This window comes from Bombyx mori, chromosome 25, assembly GCF_030269925.1.
Source record: "Bombyx mori chromosome 25, ASM3026992v2".
NCBI lineage: Eukaryota > Metazoa > Arthropoda > Insecta > Lepidoptera > Bombycidae > Bombyx > Bombyx mori.
Window position 1 is genome coordinate 65,822 of NC_085131.1, and position 20,807 is coordinate 86,628.

The window sequence follows — 20,807 nt, forward strand, 5'->3', positions numbered from 1 at the left end:
TCCATCAGCTCCGCTCTCGTTACTACACCGTGTTTACACTCGATTCTGTGTTAAAACTGTCGCCGCCTCTATACTTATGGTAATGGTGCCACAGCGAGACTTAGTGAGAGTACCGTTACTTGTTTGTTCTGTGGTACGTTGCTGTTCAATAATAATTAGCTAATGAGATTACTGTAAGAGTGAAATATTGTTCGTGGGAGGTGTGTGGTGACGTCGCCGTGGCCTCGGTGTGCCCATCAAGCAACGCGACATGTCGGTCTTAAAATCGCGGACAAGTGATAACTTTTTTAACGAACGACTTCCAAGATGAGAGAACAAAAAAAAATCCAGCAAATTTTGAAATTTGCGTATATACTGGTTATATATGCGTACGTATATATTAGTGGGAAGACATTTGTATGATAAGCCGACACAAGTAGGTGCAGGTGGGCCCAGGTAGACACAGATCCAATGGCAACCACCTATGTCTTTCCCATTTCTGCCGCGAAGCTGTCATAGGTTTCGGTTTGAATTGGATTCGTTTCTTATGGTGGGTGGCGGCGTAGAGGTCGTTAATTCTGTTGACTCCGACTCCAGTAACCACAATACACCATGCAGGGGACCCTGAGTTCGCTCGCTGGTTTACGCAAAAAAAAAACTATAAACTTAACTATACTGAGACCATAGAACTTATATCTCAAGGTGGGAGCCGCATTTACGTTGTAGTTGTCTATGGGTTCCAGTAACCACTTAAGGTGTTAGGTGGACTGTGAGCTCGTAGATGGGTATCTAAGCAATAAAAATAAAAAATAAAATAAAATAATACTTTTATTTAAGCGAATTTGTTTACCGTTTAAACATGTTTGTACAATAAATTGAAGTAAAAAAAGACGTGACGGGGTGTTGATGAATCATGTAACAAATTTGCGGGGTAGTTTAGGCTTTAACATCGTGGAAGGTCGTCGTGTTGATAAGCTGTCACGAGCGGTCAAGCAGTCCCTCGCGTTGCTGCCCTACCAACGACACCATTATTGTAACTACAATGAGATTCAGTAGAGATTGATTTAGGCAGAACAAATCTTAAGCTAAGTCTGTAAGTGGTCTGCGTCTAAGTGTGTGTGTGTGTGTGTGTGTGGGTGTGATGTACCGACAGAGCAGACACTTGTTCCTTACTGTGTGTGTATTGAAATGCATCATATCTGAATACATTATGTCGATGAGCTTGGAAGGAGAGCTTATCTGGACACCTCTCATCAACCGAGCCGAAAGCCGAGCCCGCATCCTGACAACTCGCTGTAGATAAGCGCAGCCGACACAAGCACGCGTCGCTGCAGCAGGCTCCAAGCGTCTCCTCTCCTTATTACTCGTCCACTTGAACTTGATGTGCATTGTTTGTGTGAATTATCGACGTGTGTTGTACGAAAAGATCAGTCATCACAGACAACATATTGTAATAATTCTGTGGCATGGTGGTTGTGGGGGGCGCTCCCCACGCAGGACTCGCCGGCTGAATCCTTTTAATTAAAATGTCTGACGGGACTTTGTTCCGAATTAAAATGGTTTTGTGTTCTGTCATAAGTGCACCACTACACTTACGTCACTCGGCACAACTACTTTTGCTATTCTTCTAAACAGTAAATTAAGAGTGTGTACAAAAGCAATATTAACTCCCCACAAGTTTATAATAATCGTCTAGTTTGCTTAATAATATCTATGTATAGTTATATATATATATTTATAAATTCTTATAACTTCGACAAGATTATGCGTCATGATAATCGCCTTATCGTTGCCGCCGCTGACTACTCACCGATCCTGATCACGCAGGAGCCAGTCACCGTAGACGCCCTAGACACGACCTTACGAATCCATCAGATCCAATAGACTTTGCAATCGACGCCTTCAGCTCTAACACTAGGAGCAGGCTTAGGGACCCCGGTAACCCTACTCGTCGTACATAGAGGTCGGCGTGCAACCTAACCCATGCATCCGCTCGCTCAGTTTCTCGTCGGATCTTCTCAGCGGGTCGCGATTCCGATCCAGTAGCAGATTCATTCGCGAAGCAGCTGCTCTCGTGTTATTAAGTCTCTTTCGGAGACGCTCGCGCAGCTGTTAGCATATCCCACCGCTCGTGGCTGTGCTTTTGCTCGCCCACTTGTCCTGGTGAAAATAAAAAGCCCCCGGAATACCAATATCCATCAAACCCAAAAAAAATGATCACAGAGTGTAGGATGCCCACGCCGATGTAGAACTAACTTTACTGCTAAACAAATCAAATAAACCTTTTCGTTAAGAAGCAAGTGCGAGCCGCTTAGAAAGCCGAGAGCGCCGCGCGTGAAGTGGTAGAGCTACGCGCAGGCTCTACCTGCTCCGCGGTCGCGGTTTGTTTGTGTCGCGCGGCTCGGGGTACATTCCTCACTCATTATTCAGCCTCTAATCGCGTTCTCATATAAATTAATCTTTTCCTTCGTTATATTTAATTATCTGTCTGTAATCTCTTGCGGTCGAGCGACGTACGGTATCGCGCATGTCCACTAATATGACAGTGATATCGAGTCCTTACGCTGCATTTCTTGTACTTTACGATAATATTACCACGAGTATGCCACTAGAGCCACTGCGTCTGTACACAGTGTGCTTCCTCCTTGAGAATGGACTTCTCTTGAATGGACTTGATTTTTCCTGAACGCTATAACTTGTCCTCCTTCAAACGAGGTTCGGAGGCAGACTTAAGCCCCTAGAGCGTGTATGGGATAAACCCGGAATGTCTTTCGTTTTGGATCTTTTCATTAGTCAAGAGGTCTTAAAAACGCATTCCAAAAACGCAAAGAAATTTGTTAAATTGTTAATTTGTTGTTTAATTGGCGAGCGGCCTGGGACGGTCCTATCTACCTACCTATCCACCCACCTACACGAGCCGTCTTCTATAACGTCTGTTGGGCGGGGCGACCAGTCCTTCAACTTGAAGCTCGCCAGGATGCGGGCTACTTCTGTCTCGGAGGTCGAACTGTCAATGAAAAACTTCCAAACTTTTTAAATTTCGCTCCCACACTTTTCTACCAACTATTTTCTAAGCGGCGTCGACAAATGGGAGCATTGTACAGAGCTTGATTAGGAAACTATTTCAATAGCTTTTATCTAAAATTCTGTTTGTGAACGACAAAAAGTCCACGATGAAGAATTATCCAGATTTATGATCTGTGAATCCGAGTATGCGTGATTTTAAACTCATTATTTTTATAGCATTTTACGTATGCTGCATATGAATAGAACGAAAACATACAATGCATAGATTGCATCTTGGAAACCGTCAGAAACGTACTCGTGTCTGCAGCTTGATCACGAACGAGATAAGTTGAAGTTAGCGTGAAAATGTTGCAGGAGCGAGCGAGAAACTATTAAGTTGAACTAAGTGAAGTTAAGTATGAGATGGGCTGCGCGATTAATGTGATCCGACATCATGTCCGCGAGTATCAACTTACATTCGTTTTTTGTTCGTTTTCTGAATGCTATGTTTAAATTAAAATAATTAGGTATTAGGTTTTTATTTATTTCCGATTCAATAAATTGAAAAATCTCGAACTAAATATTTTTGGCAAAACCAAGTTTAGTTATTAAAATTATCAGTCTCAAAATGATTGTTTTGCACTCACTAGTATCGCATCTTCTCATTCACTTCGTATTGTGTCGTTATTCTCGCTGGGCGCTATTGGATTGAAGTTTTTTTTTTTTTTTTTATTGCCTTTGTAGGCAGTCGGGCACACGGCCCACCTGATGGTGAGCGGTTACCGTCGCCCATGGACTTCAGCAATGCCAGGGGCAGAGCCAAGCCGCTGCCTACCGCTTAATACTCTCCATAAGCCTCGTTTGAAGAAGGACATGTCATAGCGCTCGGGAAACACCGTGGAGAGGAGCTCATTCCATAGCCGGATGGTACGTGGCAAAAAAGATCTCTGGAAACGCACTGTGGATGACCGCAGTGGCTCCAGGTAGTATGGATGAACTCTACTCCGGTGGCGGGCGGTGCGATGGTAAAAACGAGATGCTGGTATCATCTCGAACAATTCCTCAGAGCACTCCCCATGGAACATACGGTACAAAATACAGAGAGAACCGAAGTCCCTCCGCAGACCCAGAGGCTCCAAATGATCCGATGTGGTCGCGTCTATTCCCCCTGCCTGTATGCCCCGAACCCGAACCCGACTGCTCTAGAGGGAATCAAACATTTATATACGTACCTCGAGCGCTCACAGCACCCTGATGGGCACAAGCGAAGCCATGCAGTGACATGCAGTGATGGCACAGGTCAAGTCTCGATCTATCTATAAGAGTGATTAATATTATAACATGTATGTGGAGTTAATTGACCTCTAGACGATTCTAAAGAAAACACATGTGCTGAGCTTGTATAAAAAATATTTGTAAGTATAAATAGTTTTTGAGAACGATTGCTTTACCTATCAGACACCCAGCGGACACGTTCTCGTCAGCTATGGGGTTATAATGGACGAGTATGACTCGCTTATAAATATCTCAAGTGAATTTGTGTAAATGAATGTATCAGAACCTGAATGGTATCCATATCAAACGTGATTTTCTAATTTTCAGAAACTCAGACGTCCGATTAACTTGAAAATTATTGCAAATTTCAAGGACAGATGACTGTAATTAATTCATGTAGAATATGACAATATTATACAATTCAATATATAATACAATTATATTATTTTGACACAATATAGTGGTAGGACTACTGGACTACTGGACTGGACTACTGGTGGTAGGACCTCTTGTGAGTCCACGCGGGTAGATACCACCACCCTGCCTATTTCTGCCGTGAAACAGTAATGCGTTTCGGTCTGAAGGGTGGGGCAGCCGTTGTAACTACAGCTTTTGTAGATGTCTATGGGCTCCAGTAACCACTTAACACCAGGTGGACTGTGAGATCGTCCACCCACCGAAGCAATAAATAAATATATATATTATTATCCTGACCAAGATCACCAGTATGCATAATTGTTCATTTCAGTTTTCAGTTGGGCTTGTTGCTGTTATATATAGCTCATTATTTAGTTTGTAAGCTGTATAGTTGTTGTAATTATTCGTTTGCTCACCTTCAATAAAAATATGGTAGTACCTGTAGGTGGTAGTATTTCTGTTTGCTTAAAGAGGTCGTACTTTAGTAGATGTAGTGAGCGTATGCCCTTGTGTGCATGTGTGCACGTGGCGCGCGTGTGGGTGTGTGTACATACTAGTGCGCGACCCCGGCGCCGTCCGTTAGTCGTGGATTGGCAGGAAATTACAAAGTAAATTGTGGCGGCTTCTCGACCATTACCATGCATCACTCCGTCATTACAGCGCTCAGTAAACGTACAGAAATGAACTCTGAATTAGTATAACCGTATATATATATATACATGCACACCGTGACCGTGCTCTCACCGAGTCGGATTGTCGGGTCAGACTTTTCCTTGTTGCCGATTGTTATTGTTTACTCTTCATTATGACTGTACGATGACAAAGAAAGATATACGAGCCCCAGTCGTCCCGCGGCAGCCTCGCGGACTATGTAATGTGGACGAGACTTAGTTGGGTCGTGGGTAGCAGTATGGCCGACAGATGCTCCAGGAGTAGATCGAAATAGACACACGATTAGCGCGCGAATTAAAGTGAACAGCGGAAGTCGTTATCGGCGCGCGCGGACATTGCGCAATGCTCGATAACGGGCGATGTATCAGTGCGGCGCTCTGCGGCGGCCTCTGGACGCTGTGCGAGATCACTCACCGAGACTTCGTTTGTGTAGAGTCACTGAAATAAACTACAATTTTACGACGATTATATAAAATCTTGTAATTGAACATAATCCGTAAATGGGTTGAATGTTTTTTTCCCTTCCCAGTCTCTGAGAGTCTAAAGGGCTATTCCAGCTTCACGCGGACGGGTAAGTTACGGGCTCAACCTGAGAGAATTTGATAACATCATTCCTAGCAAGAGCAGCGCTTTGCAGCATCTACTACCAGATCGGAATCGTAACCCACTGAGCAGATCCGGCGAGAAACTCAGTGGGCTGTTTCTATGAATTAGTTGGCTGAGGCTTGAAGTGGTTTGGATGATGACCGATGCTTCAGGGGTCTAAAAGCACTGAAAGTAGATCTAGGGATCTAACAAGACATGTTTTGGGCGACGGCGACTATGCGTTACCCCGTCGCCTGGGTCGCATATGTAATTAGTGGCAGCCACGATAAGAGGGTTATGGAGTCACGCTTCTTTGTCGAAGTAGCATTCCGACGCTACCTTAAGCTATTTACGCCGACACTCCTCACGTAGTACGATGTTCCGACGGCTATTCTGCAAAAACGAGATTGAATGACCTGGAGAGAGTTGATGTGCACGCGAAAATTAGTACCCGCCTGCGGGATTTGAGCACCGATGCAACGCTACATATGCACCGGACGTCTTATCCTTTAGACCACGATAACTTCAAAACCGACACTGAACCTTTCCGATTTACTAGCAGGAAACGACCCACTGGTCCCTGGGCCTGCCTGGTCGTGACCACTTCTAACTAATTAAAAATCATTAGACGTAAAACTTTCTTTTCGTCATTATATAGTTTTTGGTAAATAAATATAGATTGTCTCGAGCCAAATGTCTGAGTGAAAACTTATGGATTTAAAAGTGTAGTCAGTAGTATAAATGTCTGTAGATAACAAACAGTACTCACTTAGTATCAGCAGAAACATTTGCGTTCATGGCTTAGTGATGTCGACCTAGAATTGTCTCACATAAACCCAAATAATAATTTTATAAAATGTTTTTTAGGTATATTCGTGCACACTAGTAAATTAAGTACGAGTATATAAATAAATAAATAAGAAGTGAAGGAAATATACAGTATCTGTTTGAATGTAGTTGAAAGTAGTGAGGTGCGGTGGTCCGGCGACCACGCGTTACAATGTGCCTCCGACGAGACGACGCGGCGTGCTGTCCTCCTACCAACAGTTTTTGTTGTTGACCATCAATCGACTGGAGGTGTTCGGCGCGTTGACAGCACTCCTACATGACGAATGGCCTTCGAACGACCGACGCTACAAGTCCACGGCTGTTTGTACATCATGGTCACCACACATTGACACATGGCTCATGTTTATATCAATATAGTTTTGTTTGTGAAGGAACAATTTGAGATTGTTGTATAGTCTTTTGTGTATAGTCTAGTATCTATCTGGCTTACCTGATGTGAAGCGGTCACCGGAGCCAACAGATACCATTGTGTGTATGCGGATATTCTCGTTGAAGTACATGTTAGCTACAATTAGGCCCAAACTCACTATAAATTATAAAATACCCAAAACAGTATGTAATTTATGATGAATAGTGTTAAAGACTAAAGTGCGGTAGAGTAGATATATAACCGCAGCCGCTGTTGGTAGGCAGTACAATGTAGAGTCGCCGCCGCTTGTGAACGACCGGCTTTTTGCACATATTGAAACTGCGACCACGCCCGCGCCTCGCCACCAGTAACGACAATACAGTAGGGAAACCAATTATTATTTATAATAAACTTATAACAACCATAAAGTCAGTCGGAGGAGCCTACCTTTACGAAGCTGCAGGTGAAACCGTAGACTGTGAACTTGACACGACCAGACATAGTTGGCCACTATGTCACTAAGCCCTTAGTTTATATACGAGTAGCTCATGTGTACAGTGTATGTCTCATACATCTAGGTTTAAAAAAACTGAGCACATATGTTTCGCGTTGAAGCGTCAGCCCGCGCCTTCTGCGTGGCCAGCGCACTGAGCGCCAATAGCTGGGACGCTACTGGCGCTGACTCTGTACTCGACAGTGGAGGCCGCGGTAAGTCTTCTGCGCGCACGAAATAAACAAAGACCAAATTTGTAGTTAAGTATAAATAAGTAAAAAAATAAAATAAATACTATCCTGGCATACTGTTGCAACAGCGTTTGTGTAATACATCATTTTCGTCAGTGATAGCTTATTGTGAGCGGTCTGAGTGTTCGCGGTTCCGCAAAAACCACACATTTCATTGTTCACCACCGTCGTCGACTCTACAGCTCTACCGGCGACTCTACCACACGAATCATTACAGAGTCTTGACTCGTACTCCGAACAAAGCCTTAAAATATAATTTAAGATTCAGCGAACAGTAAAAACTCGTCTCGTACTTTTGTTTGGTATATAGTGGACACTGGATAAAGATTTTGAAGTCTGTAATAGACATTATTGCTCCTCATCTTGTTAGTATTTTTAATGATTGTATTAGGTGTGGTGTATTTCCTGACTTAATGAAACATAGTAAAGTGATTCCTCTTTTTAAATCTGGTAGTACTGATGACCCCTCTAACTATAGACCTATTTCAGTACTCCCTACGTTGAGTAAAATTTTTGAAAAAATTATTTTGACACAACTTTTAGGACATTTTAATTCAAATAACCTGCTTCATAATAAACAATTCAGGTTTACCAGGGGTCGCTCTACAACTGATGCAGGTGCTTATCTAGTCAAAAATATTTTTAAATCTTGGGAGGAACCGCATGATTGTCTTGGAATTTTCTGTGACTTATCCAAAGCATTTGACTGTGTTGAACATGAAACATTGGTGAGGAAACTACATCACTATGGTATTAGGGATGGTGCATTGGAACTTATTACTTCCTATATCAAGACGGATACAAACAGTAGATGTGAAAGGTAATAGATCTTCAGGCACCTTGTTGAAAATGGGTGTACCTCAGGGTTCCATTTTGGGTCCTTTTTTATTTCTAATATATATAAACGATTTACCTAGTTTTATTGAGTCCCGACACGAGGTCGTATTATTCGCAGATGATACATCTTTATTATTTAAAATTAAACGACAACTACAAGTCTATGACGAAGTGAATGATGCGATTTCGTGTGTGGTTCATTGGTTCCGTATCAATAACCTATTATTGAATAGTAAGAAAACTAAATGTATTAAATTTACTTTAAAATGTATTAAACCATCTTTAAATGTGAGACAAGTGGATAGTGATGTAATTGTTTCTGAGGAATCATTGGAGCTTGTTGAGTCAACCGTATTTCTTGGTATAACAGTGGACTCCAAACTGCAGTGGGGACCTCATATTCATAAATTGGCGAGTAAGCTCAGCTCTGCAGCATACGCAGTAAAAAAAATTAGAATGTTAACAAACGCGGACACGGCTCGTTTAGTTTACTTTAGTTACTTCCACAGTGTCATGTCCTATGGCATTTTGCTATGGGGCAATGCGGCCGATCTAGAAATGATATTTATTCTGCAGAAAAGAGCTATACGTGCTATTTATAACATGCACTCAAGGGAATCCCTGAGGGAGAAATTTAAAGAAATTAAAGTTCTCACTATGCCATCCCAGTACATTTTTGAAAATTTGATGTAAACATATTGAGGAGTTTCCTAAGATGTCGGACATACATAATAGAAATACTAGGAACAAACACAAGCTTGTTGTGCCGATGAGTAGGTTACATAAGATGCGAAATTCATTCGGGTGTTTGTCTGTGCGCCTGTACAACAAAATCCCACATGATGTTCAGAACCTACATATACATAGGTTTAAGAAAACTGTTAAAGAACATCTGTGCAATAAAGCTTACTATAAGTCAATGATTATCTAGAAGATTGCACAAAGTGGGAATGAGTTGCTCGCTCCAGGCATTTCAATATTGTAGTAATTGTTACGTTATAATACTCAGTGTAAAAAAATCATATTTAAAAAAATAATAATATTAAAAAATAAATAAATAATAATTTTATATGTAAAAAAAAAGACATGCCCGCTGAGTTTCTTGCCAATTCTTCTCAGGACGGAGGCTAGTTCTTGTGAATTGGCGGTAGTTCTTTTGACGTTCAACAAGTATGTACTTTCATTTATGTTGAATAAAAAAAAAAAATTTTTTTTGATTTGATTTGATTTGGCTGTTGAACGTCTACCTACCTAACCTCTACTCTATACCTTTCTAAGCCTTATATATTTATTGGGTTTATATTTGCAATTAGAATGCTATTGCCTTTGTAGGCTGATGAACATACACGGCGCGCACTTGATGGTGAGTAGTAATAGACAATGTACAATGCACATGTAAAAGAAATATATTGCTTTGAAATTGGATTATTTGTTTGAATGACAAGAACCTATATTTACATTTCTGTCTCAGAAATACACACGACTCGAAACTAAGGATTGGTCATCAAAACATTTCGACACCACAGTGTAGGACTGTCGCCATATAGCAGTAGCAGATGGTAGTCAATGTCACGTTCCGTACATCAGGGCGTAACGAGTCGATGCTATCGGCTATCGCGTGGGAGCCCTCAATCAATACTAATGTCGATCATTTTGAATACTAAATACAAAGGCGGCTCACACTCTACATTATATCGCAATGTCCATCAAACCTTAAATATTTACATTCTAAACTTTTAGAGATATGTCTCGCTAACGGCACTTTCAAGGTAAGGACGAAAAATTATTCGTTTGGAAGTTTCCCTTTACTGCTTTTTAAAACAATCGGGGCTGCCATTCCGCTTACGCTAGCTAGTAAACCATTAATTATTTACTGTATAGGTAAGTATATAGCGTTATATAAAAATGAATCTGCATATTGTATGAATGGCATAGCTTAAGAGCGGAGGAACAAATGATATATTTCTTTTTTTGTTGCGTTTGTGATTGTCCGGAGCAGGCTCTTATGAAAGGAAAAATTAAGAAAATTGTGCGCAAAATTAGAAAACTTAAGATTAAATATCCACCCTATTAAATTTTCTAATGATTTTCTAATCTAATGTAGCCTTATGGTGTTTGACATTACATTGACAGAACGCGTGCTGAAAATATCGTAAAAGAGGATGTAAAAAAAAGCGAAGCGAGGCCGGGTCGCTAGTTCTGTTTAAATTTAAAAAAATCGCGTTTGCGCGACTGCATCGTTTCCAATACAGACACGTATGTAGAAGCGAAATGATAAGGCAACTAATTCACGATAGAGTCGCGACGAGTGACGCGTGTGGTGGGAGCACACACACACGCGACCGGCCGGACAACACACTCGTATTGTTGTTCTAGTGTTGCCGTTGGTACTTACTTTATCAGTGCAATAGTTTCAATGTAGAATTATGCTTAAACATGCTATGTTTATTTGGTAAATGGATTATATTATATTACTAGCAGGCCCACCACACGTTGCTGTGGCTAAGGTTTTTGTTTCTAAATAACACGTGGCTATGCTAACACAAAAAATTTAAAAAGTAGAAACCATTGAATTTCACGGTATTTAGTTTACTACAAAATAACTTATACTTTAGCCTCAACAACACGTGGTGGTTATGCTATTAAATTGTAGCTTATATGACACATTTGTAGGTTTAACATAGCAGCGCCATCTATTAATTACTTTCTCAATTCAGTCAACAGATATCACCATCTGTTAAAATCGTTTGGAGCTAACAGATAATTGTGAATGTCAAATAGTAGACAAATAATTTGCAATAAAATAATAATACGGCTATAAATTAAGATGTAAGATATCTTATCTTTCAAGTTGGATCAAACTGCACACGGTGTGCAAATTTAATTTAAAATCGGTTAAGCAGTTTAGGAGTCCATCGCGGACAAACAACGTGACACGTGATTTATATATATTAAGATGGTGATAACGTCAATTGTTATTATTTTTACAGAGACGAATGAACGCATTCTCGGTTCCTTTTTATTATTGCCTACACAGTTGAACAAACCCACAGTTTACATAGCATTAAGTGGTCCCCGGTATCGTTCGGTATCACAATGAGACTGCCGCCATCCACTGTTAGACTTGAAGTCGAAGACTCTATGATAATATATAGGTATACCCTGCGGCTGCCGGGGGGACGGGGGTCGCTCGAACGCTGGGAGTGTTCAGGCCATGACTGCACAAGAAAAAAAACTATATGCGGAAAGCGGCTACCCTTAGATAAATTGAAAACTCAATGACCTTCGATGCTACGAAACATTACAATTTTATGGTTATTTAAAGTTCAAACCGTAGACCTAGTTCAACCGAGCCACTGCTGCTCTAAACGAGAATAAACAAAACTCAAACAGTTTGATTTTCCAATTATGTGCCGACGTACCAAGTGAATAGGCAATTACACCGGGATCGAACCCGGTACATTAATCAAGAGTACAAACGAATCCAATCACCGAGCCGGCCGGGCCCCGCGCGGTCACAGATCATTGTTCAGAACCAAATCTAATAATATTTATATTCGATGCTCTGTAACGAGTTAATAGGATGTCCCACTTGTGCTCGCGAGGAGGTTTTGTTTAATCAGATATCCCGTTCAGCGACAACGCGGGTCTCGTCTCGCCACTCACCCCTCGGCGCTGGGGTGGCGACCTACAGCAGCACGCCGACAGCGCTATTGCTGCTAGTGAGGAGTGTTGTTAGCCCGACCGCCCTCGTGCTCATTTCTGCGGCGAAACAGTCGTGCATGCCGGCTAAGAGGGAGGGCCACTTAACGCCAAGTGGGCCGCAAGTTTTCCGCAAGCTATGATTCACACAATTACAAATGGCCATACAAATCCACGCGATATTTATGTTGTGCACACTCCAACCTGTGATTTTAGGTTTAGAAGCAGGTCAACACCCTCACAAATGCTTTAGCAGGTGCTGGTACACGAGTTTTTTAGAAATATTGTGTGAAGAAATATTATGTATAGAAATACTATATTTCAATATTTATGTAATTTCTGGTGTATAAAATTCAAATAACGTAATAACGCTTGTACTAAGTGCATATGTACAACAAATATCAGAAAATTACTGCAAAATAAAGTTAAGTAATTTAATAATCAGCATTGTGTGGGTGGCGCGCGCCGAGCTGGACCGAGCCGGGAGACCCGCCGACACTACGCCGACACTACGCCGACACTACACCGACACTAGAGCGACTAGCGAGCACAGCCTCCACTTCTATTCAATTAAAAAGTCCGGTTTAATTTGAAACGTCAACAGCAGAGATTTGATGAGGAATCCGGCCCCGGGCCGAGGTCCTGTGAATCGAAACAATCACAAAAACCAGTAGACGACGACCGACGGCGCGAGACCCTTCAGACGTGACGTCACACACACGGACGCCAAACATTTTTACATTCGTCAAAAACTGGACACTGCGTATCGTCTGTCTTGTTCCGATCATTTATGGAACCGTAGCGTGGGAATAAGACACAACACTCGACGGAAATACGACCTATACTTAATTTTCTTTGGGAGGTCAATGTATAGTGGCAGTATCTCAGGAACCAGTCGGGAGCGGTGTTATGTCAGTGGCGGCGGCGGAGGGGGCTGAAGGGAGAGGGGTGAAGCACCTGCACTCGCCAGGGGTCGTCGACCTCGTTGCGCCCTTTCGCGGTCCTCGCACTGATTGACCTAGGATGGGCTTTGGCGGTTATACGCTAAAAAGCTCCTGATCAATGAACTGAGCGAATGTTCCATATAACCAAAACATAGTATCTGGGTGCAGCGAAGTACATCGCGCTCGCTCGCTTAGAGCGATGCTAAATAACGTTCGCAGGATTGAGAATAATCATTAGTTATCGTTTAAATGACGATCCAGTTCTAAGTTTTGGACTGTAAGTCAGAAAACATTTAAAAAACAATTAATATCCGCGCCTTCAGTTTTACTCATAAAAGGATTCTTCAACAAAATTCAATTAATATTGAATGAGATGAGCGTCGGAGGCTGCGCGCAGCTCGGCTCAGCTCTCGTCGGAGGCACGTAATGTAATTAAATAAGGTTTTTGTGCGATTGCTTCGTAAATTAAATTTGTGATGGCTTGCGGCGAGCGACGCGCTTATCGCTCACCTGCTCATAAGTGACTACCGAAATTGTAGATATTTTAATGTGAGCATCACCTGTATTGCAGTAGCAGTCGCGCCAGAAGTAGAGAGAGTGCACAAAGCGTTTAAGGTGTGTACGAATTTAGAGAATAGAAATTAGAGATTTGAGTTAGGTAGGAAAATGTAACGGTAAGTAGATACTACTGCTGCTGCTGCTACTAAAATAAGCGACGGGTGAAGGGGGTGAACCGTTCCAGCTGGCGGGGACCCGATCAACCACTGAAGTGTTCTCCACCGTTCATTGGTTCCCTTGCCTTTACTTGATATTGCAGTAACGATGCACAGTCTCATTGTTAGTGTTTAGTTTCGTAGTCATGGTTCGTTGAGGTGCATCGATCTCTGGCGGCGGCCGGGAGCTCGACAGTGCAACGATATCACGCCTTATAAGAGATCAACGGTTTTTTAACCAAACATTCGGATTCAAAACTCGTTGTTCACCTACAGTAGTAATGAGATCTAAAGACATTCCTCAAAAGAAGACGCCGGCAGGACAAAGTCGCAGCACACGGCACTGCGCACACCGACAGGCACTAAGCTGGACGGGCGTTGTCGCGGCCGGCGTGCTGTGGGCGGCTACCGAAGCCGAAATGGCAATGACAATCTCAGTGCCAAAACAAACATAACAAAAAACAAAAGATGCAACAAAATGAAATCCAATAAATTCCGATTTGACCACAAACAGTTAAGGATTACATGTTAGATTATATCCGGTTCCAGGGCGGTAATCGAGTCACGCAAAAACACCACCGCGCCGTAGCGACTCAAACGCAGCGTGTAATCTTATTGATGAACAGCGGCGCACAGCACAGCATCTCACAAAAACTCTATTATGCGCCATAATGTCGTGTAATAGACAAATTCTCGAACGAACTGAGACTCAGCCGAGATCTTATTTCGTTTTTTTTGATATCGACTTTCATCGGGTTTTTGTTACAGTTAGATAAATTAATGAAATTTCATGATATATTATTGAATCGTAGGCTTAGGAGCTGTCTCCAGGCCAGCGGACCGTAAGTGAACATTTTATTTTGAACCAGCTCACAATCCACTTGCTTGCTGAGTGGTTACCAGCGCCAACAGACTCCGCGACGTCTATTGTATCTATAGGGTGAATTTTAATTTAATATTATATGTAATATATCTAATTTAATTTTAATAAATAATTTTAATTTTAATTTTATCTATGGAACCAATGCAAAAGCGAACTATACGGATCCGATACATAGAGCTTCGACACCATTAAATTATACTTAACACTATCGGAGGACGCACAAAAGTTTGTCTAAATAGCATCCAGTGAATCTCCATGGTCAACACCTTGAGTTAAGTCTTCGACAAAGGACAACAAGTTAGTGGTTGTGGATTTTGCCTTGATAGCTCCATGCTGCTCTGTAGTAAGAACCTGCCTAAAATACCAAGTCAAAACGTAAAACTTCAAACGGTTAGAATATAGATAAGCCTATAGTCCTGTCACCATGCTGTTGCCACTACTCGTAATTAGCGGCCAAATCAGTCATTTTTTCCAAGCTGTAGGAGAGCCCCAGAGCTCAGTGATTTATTTAAAATAATTGAAAGTGGTGTGGCCAAAGCATAGGCACACCTGACAATAAAAACAAACGGTGTACCATCTGAGCCCGCTCCCTTATTTACATTAAGCTTTTGAAAATAAAAACTTGTCAAAAAGTTAATATTTGAAAACTCAGTAAACTCATCAAAGCTATGTATGCTGGTCGTACTGTCGACTGAGGAGAATTCAGCAGCAAAAATATCACAGACATTCGATCCATTGGTAGCTGTGGTGTCATCAAGAGACAGAGACGACAAGTCGTCGTGGCCTAAAGGATAAAACATCCGGTGCATTCGTATCTAGCGATGCAACGATGTTCGAATTACAGACGGGTACCAATTTTTCTAATGAAATACGTACTGTACAAATGTTCACGATTCACTTCCACGGTGAAGGAATAACATCGTGTAGTAAAAATCAAACCCGCAAAACCTAACCTAGGACCTCTTGTGAGTCCGACGGGTAGGTACCACCACCCCGCCTATTTCCGCCATGAAGCAGTAATGTGCTTCGGTTTGAAGGGTGGGGCAGCCGTTGTAACTATACTGAGACCAAAGAACGTATATCTCAAGGCGGGTGGCGTATTTACGTTGTAGATGTCTACGGGCTCCAGTAACCACTTAACACCAGGTAAGCTGTGAGCTCGTTCACTCACCTATGCAATAAAAAAGAAAAATAAATAGCCCGGTAATGTAATTTTTCCACTTCTTTTATGCTTTACAAAGATCCAAATTAACTTAGGGCCAGACGCTAACGACGTCCCCAGATTCTGTAATGGTATCTAGTGTAATTTGGATGGCCTAACTTAGAACAGCGTTAAAGCGGGCAGCTTAAAGTTGTTCCGTCGCGGGTATTACCAAATTTGCGTAGTCTTGATCGATACATAAGCTTAGAACGCTTAAAGATAAGCGTTCTAATTAGGATGCTTGAAGATGAGAAAGGGCTACGATTCTTACATGGTATACATTTGGAAATCTGCCATTTTGTTAATACTCTCAGGCAGGAAAAACTGCGACCATATCATTAACCGTAGTGTAAGTCGTTAATTCATCCTTCTATTTATGATGACTTATTACATGTCTTTCTCCAAACGAGGTTGGCCGAGAGTGGTCAGCGGTAGACAGCGACTGCGCGGTGCCCCTGGCGTTACTAACGTCCAGGAGTGATGGTAACCACTCACGATCAAGTGGGCCGTATGGCACGTCTGCCTACAAAGCCAATGAATAAGTCCTAGAATAAGCGTGAACGTCATATTTTAAGTTTTAAAAGGGAAAAGTAATCAAAAATTAATTTAAAATAATCATAAGTGAGTTACGGGTAAGCCGGACGGACGTCTTATCTACCTGTCCATGAATGCTTCGTATCTGTAATTATTCATTCACTTTTTTGTTTTGACTTCAAGTGCTTCATAGAAATTATACGGCATAATATCAAAAAACGTTTAGATGCGAGTACATAATTGTAATTGCACAAGAACTGTACATTTTGTATTTTGCATAAGGAGTAACGAGTGACCTTCAAGTGGCATGTACCTACAGTCACACAGGACTGTTATCTCAACATTAAAGAATTAGTTTGTAACTGTAGTAGGGTGTACCGTAGCGTCACTATGTGAACAGCGACCACGAGAGCGAAGCGCAGCAGCTTCACCGAGCTCGGCCGCGTGACCAATCCACTCGAACAGAGTAACGGCCTGCACATGCACTTCATTCTGGATACATGTTTTGTGTAGATTGCTAGAAATTGTTTTTTTTTGTAGCAACTTCACCTGAGAAGGGTTTTTGCCGCAATCAATCGCACTGCAAAATAACTGGATCGCGATATCATAAAACATAGGAGCGTATCCTTGAAATGCCTGAAACCAGTGCTCAGTAGCAGTGTCAGCGTAAGCTGCTCTCCGTACTTTATATAATTTATAATCTAGAATAAATATTCGTAGATTTCTACCTCTATTTGTTTATCCACTCAGAGGTCTTTGCAGTGATCGGTTCCAGGACGCGAGCTGTCACAACGTCTGATACGATCTTATCTAAACTGTCGTCTCCATTGAAACCTTCATGAATATTCATAAATGGCCCGTCCATTTACCCGCGGCAATGTACGCGCCGTCGTACTTAAACAGCGGATGTAATTACGTTATTCGACTAATACTTAACAAGCTTATCAGTTGGTAAGCTAACAGCCAGTCGGTAGTCGCGTATCAACGACGTGCATCTAATTAATAATCTGGTTTCGGAAAGGGCAGGGTAGTGAGGGCGGCCGGACGGGTCGGTGCCTCAGTTTCATTTATAGGATCAATAATATGATGGCCACGTAACGTTGACCACATTTATGGAGCCCATTTATTAAATCATAAATTTTGCACAAATTTTATTTGAAGTAGTATAAGACTAAGTGGTGTCCCGGTCCCCCCGGCCACACCTTGACTGGAACAAGATGAATAATGTTTTTAAAAGTAATGCCACCATCTGATTGTTCCAGATCACTCATCATCTCGCTGAACTTGACGGGCGCTTCTCGTCCTTGGCTCCGATCTGAAAGGGAAGTAAATAAATGAAATCGGACCGACGCGAGCAGGAATGTGGTTGCGGACACCGCTGCGAGTGAATATAAAAAGACGGCCAGTGCAGATCGCACATCGCACGCCGTAATTAGTTGCGCGGAATATAAGCATGGCGGTGATGCATACTGCTCTCGTCACAACACATACATTTACAGAAGGCCTGTACTCTTGTATATTTTCCTGATGTAGGTACTAAAGGGAGCCCACTCTGTTCGAAGGTGGTCGAACTGATATATGCTGGTGTTGCAGATGCACTCGACGGTACGGAAGAGTTACATTATAAAACTCCTAAACATAAAGTATATATTTCACTGAAATGTACATAGCTTGACGACTCTAACAACATTTAAATGTAAATGTAAATTTTATTTATTGGGTACCAACATGTTACACATCAGCACAGAACATTACAGGTATCATATACATTGATTTCACACACAGGTACCAACTGCATGCATTGAAAAAAAACCGGTACGTTGTATAAAAAAAAATAAAAAAATGTGTACAGCTGTACAGTGCAGAGCAATAACTCGTATACCTAAACTGATCAGAGGCTGTGGTCTCTGCATTTTGCACTGCTTAGTATGCCGCCGATAGATGGCGCTGAAAGCGATCTTACTTCACTGTACGTGTGTTGTTGATGTACACTTTTTAATATACGTTTATCGTGTAATTGAGAAAACCCATGTACATTTTTAAAATATTTTTGTCCATTATGGGTCACGGGGCCCACCTGTGGTTAAGTGGCTACCTGAGCCCACAGCGCTAACGACCACTCCCTATAAGAAGCCCATGAAGTTCCATCCTTCAAACCGGAATGCGTTACTCTTTGGCGGCAGTGGTAGAATGTATCCGTGCGGGCTCACAAGACACCCTGCCGCCTGACTTTCATTTTTTATCGTCCGCAGCACTGGAAGGAGCATTAAATTTTATTAATAAAGAATGAGAATTCTGTGTGTGGCTCGCGCCAGTGCGTCTTGCATATTCTGCCTGATCGATGCGTGTTAAAGCAATTATCGCCGCATCTCATCTCGCAGCATCACCGAGCACTTCATTTTCTTCAGCGTACGCCTTTTAAGAACGTTTTTAAAATGTTATGATTAAAATATTTACATACAAGTCAGTTTTGGGGTTTCAAAGTTTATGTTAAATTCATGTCAGTTTAATGAAGAATTAATGTTCATAAATAACTCGAAAACAGAACGGCTAAACCGGTTTTCGTTTTATTGTATTTGTCTCCGTCCCGAGTAGCAGAGTAACTATTAAAAACATTGGAAAACTTACGAAAAAAAAAAAAACAAAAGAAAAAACCATCCAAAATGTTGATGGGTTTCGTAACTGTCAAACATTTAATGTTTATTCCGTTGATACGATAAGCTCTCCCCTTAAATTATAGAACGTATTTAAATAAAGGATTCAAATCGACAAATCATATCCACCATATTCGGAAAATGGCGTATTTTAGATTTAAAAAAAGTAGAATAATGTTAGTAATGAAAAAAGAATTAACATGTATATTGATTTACAAATATGTAAACGAGCGTTCAGAAATTTATTTTGTGAGCTTACGAAAATATATCAAGCGACGATACGCCTGGATCGGTTGGCTCCAGATTGCAGTAACCACCATGGGACAGTAGTTCCGGAAGTGGCGCACTGACATCAACCTCACGAAAAGCACAGCGGTGCTCTTCAAAAGGGGTCGCCCTCCGAATGCCACTTCGAGCATCCCACTCCCTAATAGGCGCGCAAACACCTCCGCCGTTAGCCCCATCACTCTCTTTGGCCAGCCCATAATGTGGGCCTCGAAGGTCAAATACTTAGGCGTCACCCTCGACAGAGGGATGACATTCTGTCCCCACATTAAAACGATACGCGACCGTGCCGCGTTTATACTAGGACGACTCTACCCTATGCTTTGCAACCAAAGCAAACTGTCCCTCCGTAATAAGGTAACTCTACAAAACTTGCATACGCCCCGTTATGTCGTATGCAAGCGTAGTATTCGCTCATGCGGCCCGCACCAACTTGAAGCCCCTTCAGGTTATTCAATCCCGATTCTGCAGGATAGCCGTCGGAGCATCATGGTTCCTGAGGAATGTGGATCTCTACGATTACCTGGAGAACCCTCTTATCATGGCCGCTGGAAACTACATACCCGATCCTGTATACCGAATGGTAAGCCGTTGACGTCACCCAAAGCACGTCATTACGGATCCTCCATCCTCCATTAATAGTCTAGTCAACAAGTTCAAAAACGTGTTAAATAGACATAAAGCTCCTAAAAATATGTACGATAGCTCATTGGATGCGGAATGATGTCTACAAAAATGTTTTTTAAGGGCTTATTAGCACATAAAAGATTGCGATTGTTATAAACAAAATAAGATTTAAAAAAAAAGGAATTTGGTTTTTCCTTAATTATTTCTAAAATAATGATATTTAAGGAATTTTGAAAAAAGATCCTGAAAGAGGAGGAAATTTCCAATAAAAAAGTCCCAACTCCCGGAATTCTGTCTCTATTATTTATAAAAAAAAATTAACGCTGAAAATAGCGCTCCGCGAGGTCGTTACGGCATAGGCGCGCCGTCTAAAAAGCCGGTATATCACCTAAAATATTTTTTTTATAGTATTAAATAACAATTTAAAAATTTGAATAAATTATGGCGTAATCTAAACACATGAACGAAAAAAACCTAGGTGAAAAAAAATTTTTACATCGATTTTTCAAAAATTTACACCATTGTTAATTAACTAACTTTTTTCCAATCTC

General features: G+C 41.6%; 1 long non-coding RNA gene across 1 annotated transcript; it reads right to left on the reverse strand.

The window, feature by feature from the left end:
• Positions 1–879: 879 nt before the first annotated feature.
• Positions 880–7,421, reverse strand: LOC134201356 (uncharacterized). The gene is made up of 3 exons (XR_009976611.1): positions 7,214–7,421; positions 1,790–6,327; positions 880–992 (listed from the first exon to the last, which is right to left on the reverse strand). It is a non-coding gene; the product is annotated as an uncharacterized LOC134201356 (long non-coding RNA).
• Positions 7,422–20,807: the final 13,386 nt, after the last annotated feature.